At 46.0% G+C, this 13,068-nt stretch overlaps 1 protein-coding gene across 6 annotated transcripts in view; it reads left to right on the top strand.

Moving 5' to 3' along the window:
- The window catches only part of APBA2 (amyloid beta precursor protein binding family A member 2), a 252,681-nt gene that overhangs the window by 18,940 nt on the left and 220,673 nt on the right, over positions 1 to 13,068 (top strand). Inside the window, exon 2 of one of the 6 annotated variants that reach the window (XM_047738811.1) lies at positions 2,179 to 2,358. The exons of the other annotated variants lie outside the window; for them this stretch is intronic. The gene's annotated coding sequence lies outside the window, so the exon portion shown is untranslated. The remainder of the gene's footprint in view (positions 1 to 2,178; positions 2,359 to 13,068) is intronic. 6 annotated transcript variants of the gene reach the window in all.

The raw sequence follows: 13,068 nt of genomic DNA, 5'->3' as shown, positions 1-13,068 counted from the left end.
AAGGTATCCTTGATAGCACAAGAATGTGGGAGTTTTACGTTGTCAAATCTATCAAGCTTTTCTGTGATAGCTCCTGAATTTTGTGGTTTACTTTGAGAAAGGAATTCTCTGCCCAAGTGTATACCTCCTGTACAGAGAGATTTTCTTCTAATATTGATGGTTCAGATTTTTTGACATTTACATCTTTTATTCATCTGGAATTTATTTCCAGGTATGTGAACTGGAGATGAAGTTTTTTCGTATGCATACAGTTTTTCGACGTGATGTATTAATAGCCCATCTTTGTCTCTGTTTTAAGATGTGTGTTCATCGTGTATGAGGTTGTTGTTGCGTCCTGGGACGTGGGGCTGTCCCGTACGTCTGGACCATCCATTCTGATTTATTGATGTATTCTTCTGCCAATATTTACTGTTTAAGTTACTGTGGCTTTTTGGTATGCTCCGTTACCTTAAAGGGCCACTGCCTCTGCATTAATTCTCCTTTTCCCATGCTTTTCTAACCTTTCGCATACATTTCTTGGACTGCATAAACTTCAGAATAAGGTAAATTCATCCCACAATCTGATGGGGATTTTGATCGGGATTGCTCTAGAGGTTTCTTTGAGGGAGAAGAGACGTCTTTATATTTTCTTCTCATCTGGATATTGGGATTTATTCAAAAGGCCTTTTATATCCATCACTAGTGTTTCATCACTTTGTTCACGGACATTTGATACATTTCCTGTTAGATGTATTCATGGGTATTTTGTAGCCCTATGGCTGTTGTCAGTGGAGTTAGCCCCTTCTCCAGCCTCGTTTCCTGGCTGATTCTGGTGGGTATATAGGAAAACTGTTGACTTAGGAACGGCTGACCTGTCTGTCCTCTGGCCTAAATCTCTCTGTTGGCCTAAATGGTTGGTTAGTTCTTTCTCTTGGATTTTCTCATTGGGAGATCATTTGCCAATGTTAACCTTTCCTTCCGGATACATACCTTTTTATTCCTGTCTCATTGTTGTGGGGAGTCTTGATTTGCCAGCTCTGTAAACACCCTCTAGGGATGGTCGTCTGCTTTACGTCATGGGGTCAGCCCTCTCGTGGGGCCCACATGGGTTCACATCCTCTCAGGCCACTTGCTGTGCCCTGAAGTGGGGGCGGGCTGATGGGGGATGCTGTGGGCTCCCATGTCAGCCTGGCATCTGCTCCTCCCCAGAATTGGTGGGGCTCCCCCAGGCAACAGTGGTGGCCCTATGCTTGTGCAGGTTGTGGGGGGAGGCGGGGAATGCAGGATATAGCCTGGGTTCTCGAAGTCCCCCTTTGCAGGTGGTAGGCCACCTGGAAGTCAGAGGCTGGGGGAACCCAGTGAGGTGGCTCCCAGCAGGGAAGTGTGGGCATTGGCCAAACCTGCCCAAGGCATACCCCATCCCAGCTGTGTCAAGACGTGGTGCCTATGTCACAGAATTCCCACGTGGACCCTCTGGGCAGGTCATGGAATCTGTGGTGATGGTCACTCAGGGTCACCCTTCAGAAGTGAGTCCAGGCAGCAAGGAGGTGGGGGGATGGATGGTAAAAGGGAGAGGAGGAGTGGAGTTGAATTCAGGATCCCTTTGGTCGAATCCCTTGGCTCAAGCCATTAAACAAAAACATCCCTTCCTCTTGTTTACACTGTCGCCTTGGCCCGGGGGCGTCCCACCGTCTAGTTCTCGGTGCTTCTTACTGACAAACGGTAGAGCACTGCTTTTGCAAGTTAAGAATCCTCGTTTCTTCTGCACATCATGGAGTTTTTGCATTATTTCCCCCCATTTGCATGTAGAACATTCACTGAGGATAGCATAGCTCTCAATACTTGTTCATAACATGTTTGGGGTGATGGGCATTATTTCCTCCTTTTCTGAGGTAAACCAGCCACTTAGTGCCTTTGGGGGGTGGGGAGGTGGTGCTGATGCTTGGCAGTGTAGGGGTTGGTGGGCACCATGATGGGTTAGGCCTAGAGGGGCCTGAGCCTCAGGACACAGTGCGTGACCCACACCTTCCTCTGGTGGTGGCTGGGGTGGGCTCTGAGGCTTCCCAGTTGGGGGGTCCCTGCCCCCGGGGGTCAGAAGTCAGTTGGAGAGGCGTGGCAGCCTGCCTGGATGGGTGGGCTCTAGACCTGGTGTTTTTGTTTTTTGCCCTCCCATCTGCCAGCAGTCTGTTCCTCTTCCAGGCCCCTAGACACCCCATTTCCAGCCTCTTTCTGGCTCATTTCCGCTGCTCATGGGAGGATGCACGGCAGGAGGCTGCACGGTTCTCTGTGCTGTCTTCAGAGCTGATGGACACAGAACTAGGCCAGACGTGTCACAAGCCAGCAGAAGAGCAGCTAGCAGGAAAACCCACTCTGCCCGTGGTACTGTAGAAATTCCGGTTCGAGGGAGGGCGTGGAGGAGGGGCGGGGGGGTCCACTGTGGATGGCAGGTAGGTCTCGGTTCCTGGGATATGGAGACACGCAGAGAGAAGGATGGAAAGTCCAAGGGCCCTGGGTGTGTGACCTCTGACACCAGGGGGTTGGTGGGTCTCCTTTATTTGAGAAGGATGCAATCCCTGCTTAGCCGGACATGAGCTCTCTTTTGTTCAAGTCCTTCCTTGCAGTTTGGGATTCTGGAATTTGTATTCTAAGTGATGGAAAGGGGGCGGGCAGCCTTTCGTGATGGTGGGACTAACCCTGACCTGGAGAGGTGGTGGTGTTAAAAATCTAGCAGCTCAACCCATGCAATGTTAGTAAGGCCTTACGTACCCGATGATGGCCCGCTTGAAAAGCTGGAGATCTGTAAGGTGACTTTTAGGATGCTTGGTGGGGGCGAGGGGCAGCTGTGTGCAGGGACAGGTTTGTATCTGCTTGTGTGCCCCTCATTTCCTGGGAATCACTGAGGAATAGCGCTTTGATTTTCAATTTAAAACCTGATCTCCCAACAGTCAGCCTTTTAGAACAGAATGTTGAAGTGGGCTGTAATCATGGTGTTCCCATTCAGGTGGGTTTTATTTCAAAAGCGTGGATGGTGACAGCATTTCACTGTGTTCATATGCCTGCTCACAATAGCCCAGGTTTTCTTTCTTCTAATGGAACATGTGGAGCCAAAGCCTGCTTCACATTTCTGTCCCCCATGGTGGCCTGGGCAGATCCCGGCTCATCTCAGAGGCCACGTGCGTGCATGGTCGCCGGCCCAGCCACAGCCAGGAGGGGAGGGCAGTGGAGGAGGGGCCCCAGATCCGACTCAAGGACCCATGTGGCTTTTATTTTGCTGCATCTTGTCCAGAAGCATTTGTATTCAGGGCAGAGTTGTTTTGCTGTCAGCCTTCAGCAGGAGCAAGGCAGAGAGCAGTAGTACGCGGGCGTACGTGATAACCAGGGATGGCGGGCGGGAGCCCAGGTGGGATGGAGGCTCGGGGCCCCAGGAGCCTTGCAGGGCCTGGCCCTTCTCCGCACCAAGACTTTGCTTTTGTAGACATCAGATCACACTCTGAAGAGTAGTGCCCATGCCTTGTCATTCACTTGACTGCCCACTACCTCTTCCTGGAGCTACCTCTCGGAATCTTCTGGGGTGAGTGAGTGTCTGAGCTGCTCCTCAAGGTGCTTAAGCCCCAGGGAGCTCTGGGACACTTTAGACCATAAAGTCTACCTTTCTCCAGAGAAGCAGATGACGAAGGTGTATTTTCTATTTGAACCAACCCTGATGAGGCCTCCTGAAGTGTCAGAAAGGAAATCTCATTCTTGACGTATGCAGAGGGGAGTCCTTTCATTTGTAAAGTCTGTTGTAAACCCTGAATGTTCTTTAAAAAAAATTAACTTTGTCATTGGTGAAAAAAGAACCCCTTATGTCATTGGCAAGTGATGCCTCCGGCCTCTCTCAGGTCCCCCCTGAGCACGTGGCTATGCCCCGGGTGTGGCTGGACCCCCTGGATCTTAAATATCTTCACTAGCCGGGTGTCTTGCCATGAACTGCCTGTGAGAAAAGGAGTAAAGGCAAGTCTCCCCGATTTTGATAGGAGGGTCCTCTGGGCCCCTCATGGTTCCAAGGTGTGGAGTGTCTTCTCTGACTCCTGCCGCATCCTCCTGTGGTAAAGCTTGCTTCCATGTGCTTCCTGGCCCCTCATTCTACCAGGGTGTCTGTCCTTTCTTGGACAGGCTTCTCTTTAGGGGACCCCAGGCCTGGGGCTACTCCCCGGGCAGAGGAACACTCTGAGAGAATCCTCTAGTGAGGTGCCTGATGTGTATCACCCCTCTTTGGTCTTCCAATTCCCAGGATATTATCTTTTTTTTGGTTTTGTTTTGTTTTAGTTTTCTAAATTGTGGTAAAATATACGTAGCCCCATTCACCATTTGAATCATTTTTTAAACTGTCGAGCTTAGTGTCATTAGGTACGTCCGTCCGCCTTGCTGGGCAACCGTCACCACCATCAGTCTCCAGAACATTTTCATCTTCCCAAATAGAAACTCTGCCGCCATCAAATAGCTTAACTCTGTTTTCCATGCCCACCCCAGTCCCTGGCAACAACCATGCTACTCTTCTGTTTCTGTGAAAAAGTGACAGCACTAGGAGCCTCATATATGTGGAATTGTACAGTGTTTGTCCTTTTGGGACTAGCTTTTATGTTTTTTTTTTTTTTAAGATTTTATTTATTTGAGAGAGAGAGAGAACACGAGGGGGGAGGGGCAGGGGACAAGGGAGAAACAGACTCCCTGCCTAGTGGGGACCCCCAATACAGGGCTCGATCCCAGGATTTCCAGATCAGGACCTGAGCTGAAGGCAGACACTTAACCAGCTGAGCCACCCAGGGCCCCCTGGGCCTGGCACACTCACTCCACATAATGCTCTCAATTTTCATGCCTGCTGTAGCATGTGGTACAATTTCCTTCCTTTATTTTTTTCTAGCTTTGTCAGAGTATGATTAATAAATAAAGATGCTATATATTAAGGGTGTACAATGTGCTGTGTTTTGGTAAAGAGTACACCATGATGATTTAATATATGTACAGGCTGGGAAGTGAGCACCTCAGTCAAATTAACACTTCCATCACCTCCTCTGGTTGCCTTTTTTTTAGTGGTGAGAGCACTTAAAGATCTACTCTCTCAGAAAATTTCAAGTATATAATACAGTATCAATGATAGTCACTGTGCTGTACATGAGGTCCCCAGAATTTATTAATCTTTTTTATTTTTTATTTTTTTAAGAAAGGGAGAGAAAGCAAGAGAGCGTGGGTGGGGGCAGAGGGAAAGGAAGAGAGAGGATCTCAAGCAGGCATTATACCCAATGCAGAACCCGACACGGGGCTTGATCTCATGACCCTAAAATCATGACCTGAGCCAAAATCAAGAGTTGGACACTTAACTGACTGAGCCACCCAGGCGCCCCAGAATTTATTCATCTTATAACTCAAAGTCTCTACCCTTTGGACACCATCTTTCCCATCTCCCCTCCCCCCAACTCTTGGTAGCCAGCATTCTGTTCTTTAGTTCGGTTTCAACTTTTTTTGATTCTTTGTGTGAGATCACATATATTCATCTTTCTGTGTCTGGCTTACTTCACTGAGGGTGATGTCCTCAAGATTCACCCAGGTTGTTGCAAATGACAACATTTCCTTCTTTTGGATGGCTGAGTATTCCATTGTGCATGTGTGCGTGTGTGTGCGTGTTTGTGTATACCCATTCATCCCTTGATGGACACTCAGGTTGTTTCTATATCCCAGCTGCTGGGCATAGTGCTGTAATGAACATGGGAGCGCAGATAGCTCTTTGACAAACTGATCTCATTTCCTTTGGATATATGCCTGAAAGTGGGATTGTTGGATCATATGGTACTTCTATTTTAAGTATTTTGAGGAACTTCTGTACAGTTTTCTGTAGGGGCTGCACCAGTTTACACCCCCACCAACAGTGCACAAGGGTTCTCTCTTCTTCATACCCTCGCCAACACACATCTCTCACTAGCCATTCTAACAGGTGTGAAGTGATAGCTCATTGTGGTTTCAATTTGCATTTCCCTGATGATGAGCGACCTTGAGCACCTTTTCATGTGTCTGTCGGTCATTTGTATGTCTTCATCGGAAAAATGTCTGTCCAGGTCTTCTGCCCATTTTTAAATCTGTTTGTTTGTTTTTTTGTTTTTTGTGTTTTTTTTTTTCTTCTGAGTTTTGTGAGTTCCATATATACATAGGATTTCATTCTTTTTTAAGGCTGAGTCATATTCTGCTGTAAGTATAGACCATATTTTGTTTCTCCGTTTATCCATCAGACATCAACAGTATCGCATGCAGCAGAAAGAACCAAAGTAACAAGCATGGACTTGGTACGTGATTGCCCTCAGCCACTCACACCCTCTGCGGTCACAAGGGTGTCGGCGGGAACTGGGTTGGCCAAAGTGGTACTTGCTCACTCCTACATTGAGCAGACAGACGTGGTCTCCGTATGGGCCTCTGAGCCTGGTTCTGAGTGCAGAGGATGCTGATGTGAGCAAGAAGCCAGGTCTTGTTCTAAATGGTCAACAGGGACATATCAAATTAATGCTCCCTCCTATCTAGGGCTTTACATTTCTTTCTTTTTTCTTTATTTCTTTCTTCTTTGAGAAAAGAACCTATATTCATCCTGAAGGCTGCATGGTTATGGGCCATCTGAAGGATGCTTATCTGGTCTTGGAATTGGGTGGGAGCTTCTTGGAAGAATGTGTTTCTCCTGGAGCTCCTGCTGCAGATGGGAACTCCCATCATGTGTTCTGTAGGAGGTATTCTGATCATGGTCAGTTGCACAAGAGCCTGGCAGGTCCTGCCAGTGTCACCTCTCATACAAGGATTTCAATAAATATTATGGGAAGTCAATAATATATTCAGAAATAGAGTTTTAAAACCATTGTTTAGAAGGCTGGGAATAGCCACCAGGAGAATTAGAATTGGAAACGATGAAAAAGGTTGGCAATGGAGTGGGCAAGTCTGGATCAGGGAATGTGGCTTTTCATTAAAAGCCCTTTCCTCATTTGATTATTTATAGTCTGAATGAAGGAATCGTGTCCTTTTTTTAGAGCCTCACAGCAGCCAATGACTGGACCCATCTGTCTGCTTACCTGGTAAGGCTGAGACAGAGGTGTCTGTTTTCGGATAGGTAGGGAGGGGGAGAGCAGGCACAGCATAAAGCATCCATCAGCATGAGGCAAAAAAATGCGAAGTGCTCAGTGATTGGTGGGGTCATAGTACCTGGTACAGTCATTCCTGATGAAACCTTAATAATGAACAATAAATCAGAGTGCTGCCCTAGCCAGATGTTACTTGCATTTTGACAGCAGCCTTGTCTTGTGTCAAAGGCACATGAGGATTGGGGCATTTTGAGTCCATGGAAGGGGTTGGCGAAGGAGTTTTCAATTTGGGGCACCTGGACTTTGCTTCAGGCCTCCACATCACACCATTGGGGTTGGTTGGGAAAGGCAGTGACTACTATCTTCTTTGTTTTAATAGACGATTTGGGGAGCAGTTGCAAGTTCACAGCAAAATCAAGGGGAAGGTACAGAGATTTCCCATATACCTTCTGTTCCCCACAAGCACAGCCTCAGCTGTTCTCACCACCACTCCGCCCCCCGCGATATGGTGCATTAGTCACAATTGGTAAACCTACATTGTCACACCATTATCACCCACAGTCCAGAGTTCACATTGGGGGTCACTTTGTGTTGGACATTCTGTGGCTTTGGATAAATCTATAATGGTGATACTCCATTAGAGTATCATACAGCCCAACAGAATTTGTTTCACCACCCCAAATATCTGTGTTCCTATTCATTCATCCCTATACCCCTGTGACTTGTGGAACCCCTGGTCTTTTTGCTGTCTCTAGTTTTTGCCTTTTATACAACATCATGCAAGTGGAATCCTATGGCATATAGCCCTTTCTGCTTGGCTTCTTTCAGTTGGTAGTATGCACTTAAAGTTCCTCCATGTCTTTGCATGGTTTGATGGCTCATTTCTTTTTAGTGCTTAATAATACTCCATCGCCTGTGTGTACCAGAGTGTATCCCTTCACCCATTGAAGGACATCTTGGTTGCTTCCAAGTTTGGCAGTTATGAAGAGCATGGCTCTGCACATGTGTGTGTAGGTCTTTGGGTGGTCGGAAGTCTTCTCAACTCCTTTGGGTGAAATACCAAAGAATGCCATCACTAGGCCATATGGTAAGAATAGTATGTTCATTTTTCTCAAGAAATGGTCAAAAAAAAGGAAAAAGAAACTGTCAAACTGTCTTCCAAAGTAGCTGTCCCATTTTTCAACCCCAACAGCAATGAATAAGACTGACTTTTCTCCACATTCTTGTCTGCCCTTGGCAGTGTTCCAGATTGTGGCCATTCAGATAGGTATGTAGTGGTAGCTCGCTGTGGTTTTAATTTGCATTTCTCTGGTGACATGATGTGGAGGATCTTTTCATATGCTTATTGGCCATCTGTATATCGCCTTTGCTGAGGTGTCCGTTCACATGTTTGGCCCGTTTTATAATTGGATTGTTTGTTTTCTTATTGTTGAATTTCAAGAGTTCTTTTACAATTTGGATAACAGGCTTTTCATCAGATATGTCTTTTGTAACTGTTTTCTCTCTGTGGCTTGTCTTTTCGTTCTTTTGACAGTGTCTTTCACAGAGCAGAAACTTAATTTTAATGAAGTTCAGCTGATTTATTCTTCCTTGTGTGGGTTTCCCCTTTGGTGTTGTGTATAAAATGCATCACTGCCAAACGCAAGGTCATCTAGATCGAGGTTTTCTCCTATGTTATCTTCTAAGAGTCTTAAAGTTCTGTGTTTGTCAGGTCCGTGATTCATTTTGAATTCCCCTTCATGAAAGAGATGAAGTCTGTGTTTGGCCTCCCGTTTTCACAAGCGTATGTCCAGTTTTAGTGCTATTTGTTGAAAAAACTCTATTGTCATTTGCCTTTGCTTTTTTTGTCAAAAATCAATGGATGATTATTATGTGGGCTGATTTCTGGTCTCCGTAGTCTGTTCCATTGGTCTATTTCTCTATTCTTTCACTGCTCCTGTATTGTCTGGATTACTATAGCCTTAGAGGAAGTCAGGAAGTCCAGTAGTATCAGTCCTCCAACTCTGTTCTTTAATTTTATGTGCGCCCATCATTTTCTCTTGTAACACTTTCCCGTTGAACTGTGGTGATTTGCTTTCAAAGATGTCAGAACCATCGTTGGTGTCAAGAACACCATCTTTGGGAATCCTATATCACAATGAAGCAATTTTTCTCTTTTTGTTTTTGTTATGGAGCTGCTTCTGTTTGAAACTTTAGTTTTATATCAGTTCTGTCTAATGATGTATCTGTGAGACATCTGGATGGCTCAGTCGGTTAAGCATCTGCCTTTGGCTCAAGTCATGGTTCCCAAGTTCCGGGATTGAGTCCCGCATCAGGTTCCTTGGTCAGCAGGGAGCCTGCTTCTCCCTTTGCCTGCTGCTCCCTCTGCTTGTGCTTTCTCTCTCTCTCACACTCTCTCTCTGGCACATGAATACATTAAATCTTTAAAAAAACAACAGTGGATCTGCTTCAGAGATCGTTTGCACTCTGTTAACTGGGCTTGGTATGAAATTATTTAAAAATTAGAACATTTTGGGGGCGCCTGGGTGGCTCAGTAGGTTAAGCCACTGCCTTCGGCTCAGGTCATGATCCCAGGGCCTGGGGATCAAGCCCCGCATCGGGCTCTCTGCTCAGCGGGGAGCCTGCTTCCTCCTCTCTCTCTGCCTGCCTCTCTGCCTGCTTGTGATCTCTCTCTGTCAAATAAATAAATAAAATCTTTAAAAAAAATGAATGGGCCTTTAAAAAAAAAATTAGTACATTTTGAGTTTCAAGGATCGTAAGCTCGATTTGGGGAAATATCCCAACTTCATAAATGTGATTCTTTTCACAAAAAGAGGATCACTATATGAATAACTTACATTTTATGCTTTTCCTATAAGAAACAGTGTTTCTGGTTTATAAATGTTAAACATCTTCTAGGTTTTGCAATAAGAAACACTGATTAAGTGTGTTTAAAAAAAAAACAACCATAAGATGTGATTTTGATTTTGACTTCATATAAATACCTTCTGGAACAGAAGGTTCTCTGTTCATGGGTTCTGCATTTTTGATTCAGAAACCATGCTGCACTGAGGTCTGATCTACGAGGGAAGAGCCTGTGAGTGAGTGGTTTGAGTTCTGCTGGCTGCCTTCCCACTCTTTATCTAGGGAGACTGGATCCCAGAGAAGGACAATAGCAATTAGGTCTTGTTGGGAAGAAAGAACACAGCCACCAGCCCTGCACCATTTTGCTTCCCCTGAACAAATAAGATAGCGTGATGCTGGTGTTTGGGATTTGTGTAGGGCTCTGTGGCCACAGCTTGCCTGCTGGGCTGCTTGGTGGAGATAAGATGCCCAGACATATGCTGGGGTCAGGGAGGGGGTTTAATTCATTGTACTTCCCTGCATGTCTTTTTTTTTTTTTTTTGAAGATTTTATTTATTTATTTGACAGAGATCACAAGTAGGCAGAGTCAGGCAGAGAGAGGGGTGGGGAAGGAGGCTTCCCGTTGAGCAGAGAGCCCGATGCGGGGCTTGATCCCAGGACCCAGAGACCATTACCTGAGCCGAAGGCAGAGGCTTAACCCACTGAGCCACCCAGACGCCCCACTTCCCTGCATTTCATTTACTTTTTGCTAATGACATTCCCTTATTCTATAAGGAGCCGTTCATGGTTTCTCTTTCTTCAATTTAATAGAGCCTTGAAATCAAAATACATCTTGCTTAAGCCATCCAGAAATGTTTCAGGTTAAAAAACAAGAAAACCAAACAGACAGTTGCATGATGCTCCCTCCCCCCTCCTCCACTCCCACACCATGGCCTGGTGGACAGTCCCCTACACTGTCCCAAACCCAGCTGAAAACGGCTTCTGATTCTCTTCAGAAAGGGAGCTGTAACAGTGCAGATGATAGATTCCCGTTAGCTTTCATGATGGAAGGGTGGAAAGAGATGCTTCCTTGTTATTGCCATTCCAAGTACAATAATGAGGCTGCATATTTTCAGCTAGCTGCTGAAGCCAGACGTCACCAGAGTCATTTGGATTCGTAGGAAGTTGGAACATATTGTTTTAAAAGAGATTTCAAGAGCATCATCTTTGGAAATCCCATATAGCAATGAAGTGGGGTTGCTTTTTTTTCTTTTTTCAATCTTACTTATATAGCCGTATCTGTTTGAATTTTTCATTCCCTATCCATTCTCTCTGGTGGTGCATTTGTCTGAGCTATTTTGAGTTCTGTTAAATGGGCTTGATATTAAATTATTTTAAATACTTTTATTGCCACTCAGAAGACATGGAAGTATTTCTAGTGTTTGTATTTGGGTCATGGAGATGCCACTTTGCATCACTTCGTCACATGTAAGAGCTAGGCTATTTCAAGGAAGGGCCAGAGGAGAGACTTTCTATTTCTGAGAATATACTATGGATTAGGAAACATGGCTTATGCAAAGATTTGTCTTTTTATGCTTTGAAATCTGAAACGGAGAAACTGGGAGCTCAGTCACGTGGAGATTTAGGATCTATGATAGGTTGATTAGGCTTTTGCCTTCATTCAGGACTGGCTCCCCCCGCCTCAACAACCACATCCAGCTCTAGAAGCACTGTTAAGATGAAGATCTCTTTCTCTCTCTCTCAAATAAATAAAACTGTAGAAATAAAAATAATAAAACAAAAGGGCCACCTGGGTGGCTCAGTCGGTTATCTGCCTTCATCTCAGGTCATGATCCCAGGGTCCTGGGATCAAGTCCTGCATTGGGCTCCCTGCTCAGTGGGGAGCCTGCTTCTCCTTCTCCCTCTGCTCCTCCCCCTGCTTGTGCTCTCTTTCTCTTTCTCTCTCTCAAATAAATAAATAAAATCAAAAGAAAAGATGAAAACCTCATGGAAAGCCCTGAATTCCAAGCTGCTAGTCACTTAGCTGGGCAGGAGTGGGGTGAGGAGGCTGGAGGGCCATAGCTCGGCACCCTCCAGGGGCTGCCCCTCTTTCCTCTTTGTATTCCCTAGGGATGAGAGAAGAGCCGGCCTCATTTCTGCCAGGCACCCTCATCTAGTTATTGGGAAACCCTCTCGAACTGCTGGGATGTCAGAAGACAGGCCCCTGGTCCTGATGCCTCCTGACTTTTATCCTTTGTTCCCTGGGTTTTTTACTTGAAGGTATCTTGCATGTCTACTTACTTTAAAAATACACATTTAAAAATTCATAAAGAAATGATTTCAAGGGGGTGCCTGGGTGGCTTAGTGGGTTAAGCCTCTGCCTTCGGCTCAGGTCATGATCCCAGGGTCCTGGGATGGAGTCCCGCATTGGGTTCTCTGCTCAGGAGGAAGCCTGCTTCCCCGTCTCTCTCTCTGCCTCTCTGCCTACTTGTGATCTCTCTCTCTCTCTCTCTGTCAAATAAATAAATAAAATCTTAAAAAAAAAAAAAAACGATTTCAAGGACATGTTGCATCTGTCCATGTATCCACTTATTCATAATCTGGCAAATACTTACCGAGCACCTCCTGCTGAGCACCGGGGCGAGCAAACCGGGGTCTTCCTTGCTGCATGGGGCCTGTGTGCTTGTAATTGACACAGCCACACTGTCTGGGGAGGGACCCCCGGGTTTTGTCATGTATCAAGCAGAATGTGTCTGCACCACAGTGTGCTTGTGTAAGGTACACGGCCTGAACGCAAGAACTTCTGGACAGCCAGAGGCGGTCTTGGGAGGCTTGCTCAGTAACTGAATTGAAAGCCGGGCGGTACAGCCATCCCATTTGTGTGGGATCCAGCATCTGTCCACTGCTTTGTCTTCATAGTAGCCGGGGCAGGACCGATGGTGGAGGCTGGGGACTCAGCTGAGTCAGGTGATGGAGTTCCAGAATCCAATAACCCAGGGCAGCCCCCACCAGGTGGGGGTCACCGTCTTTAGAACTTGAGCTGTTACGAAAATTTTAGAGAAAGTGCTACTAGTCGTGGCGTAAAATCATTTCGCTTCTTTCAGGGTGTTTTGAGGCTTGGGAGCCGTTTCTGCAGCTTCTAGTTCTGAGGTGTGACATCTACGTAAATGAG

This window comes from Lutra lutra, chromosome 7 (assembly GCF_902655055.1).
Source record: "Lutra lutra chromosome 7, mLutLut1.2, whole genome shotgun sequence".
NCBI lineage: Eukaryota > Metazoa > Chordata > Mammalia > Carnivora > Mustelidae > Lutra > Lutra lutra.
This window is presented reverse-complemented; position numbering and strand designations above follow the sequence as displayed.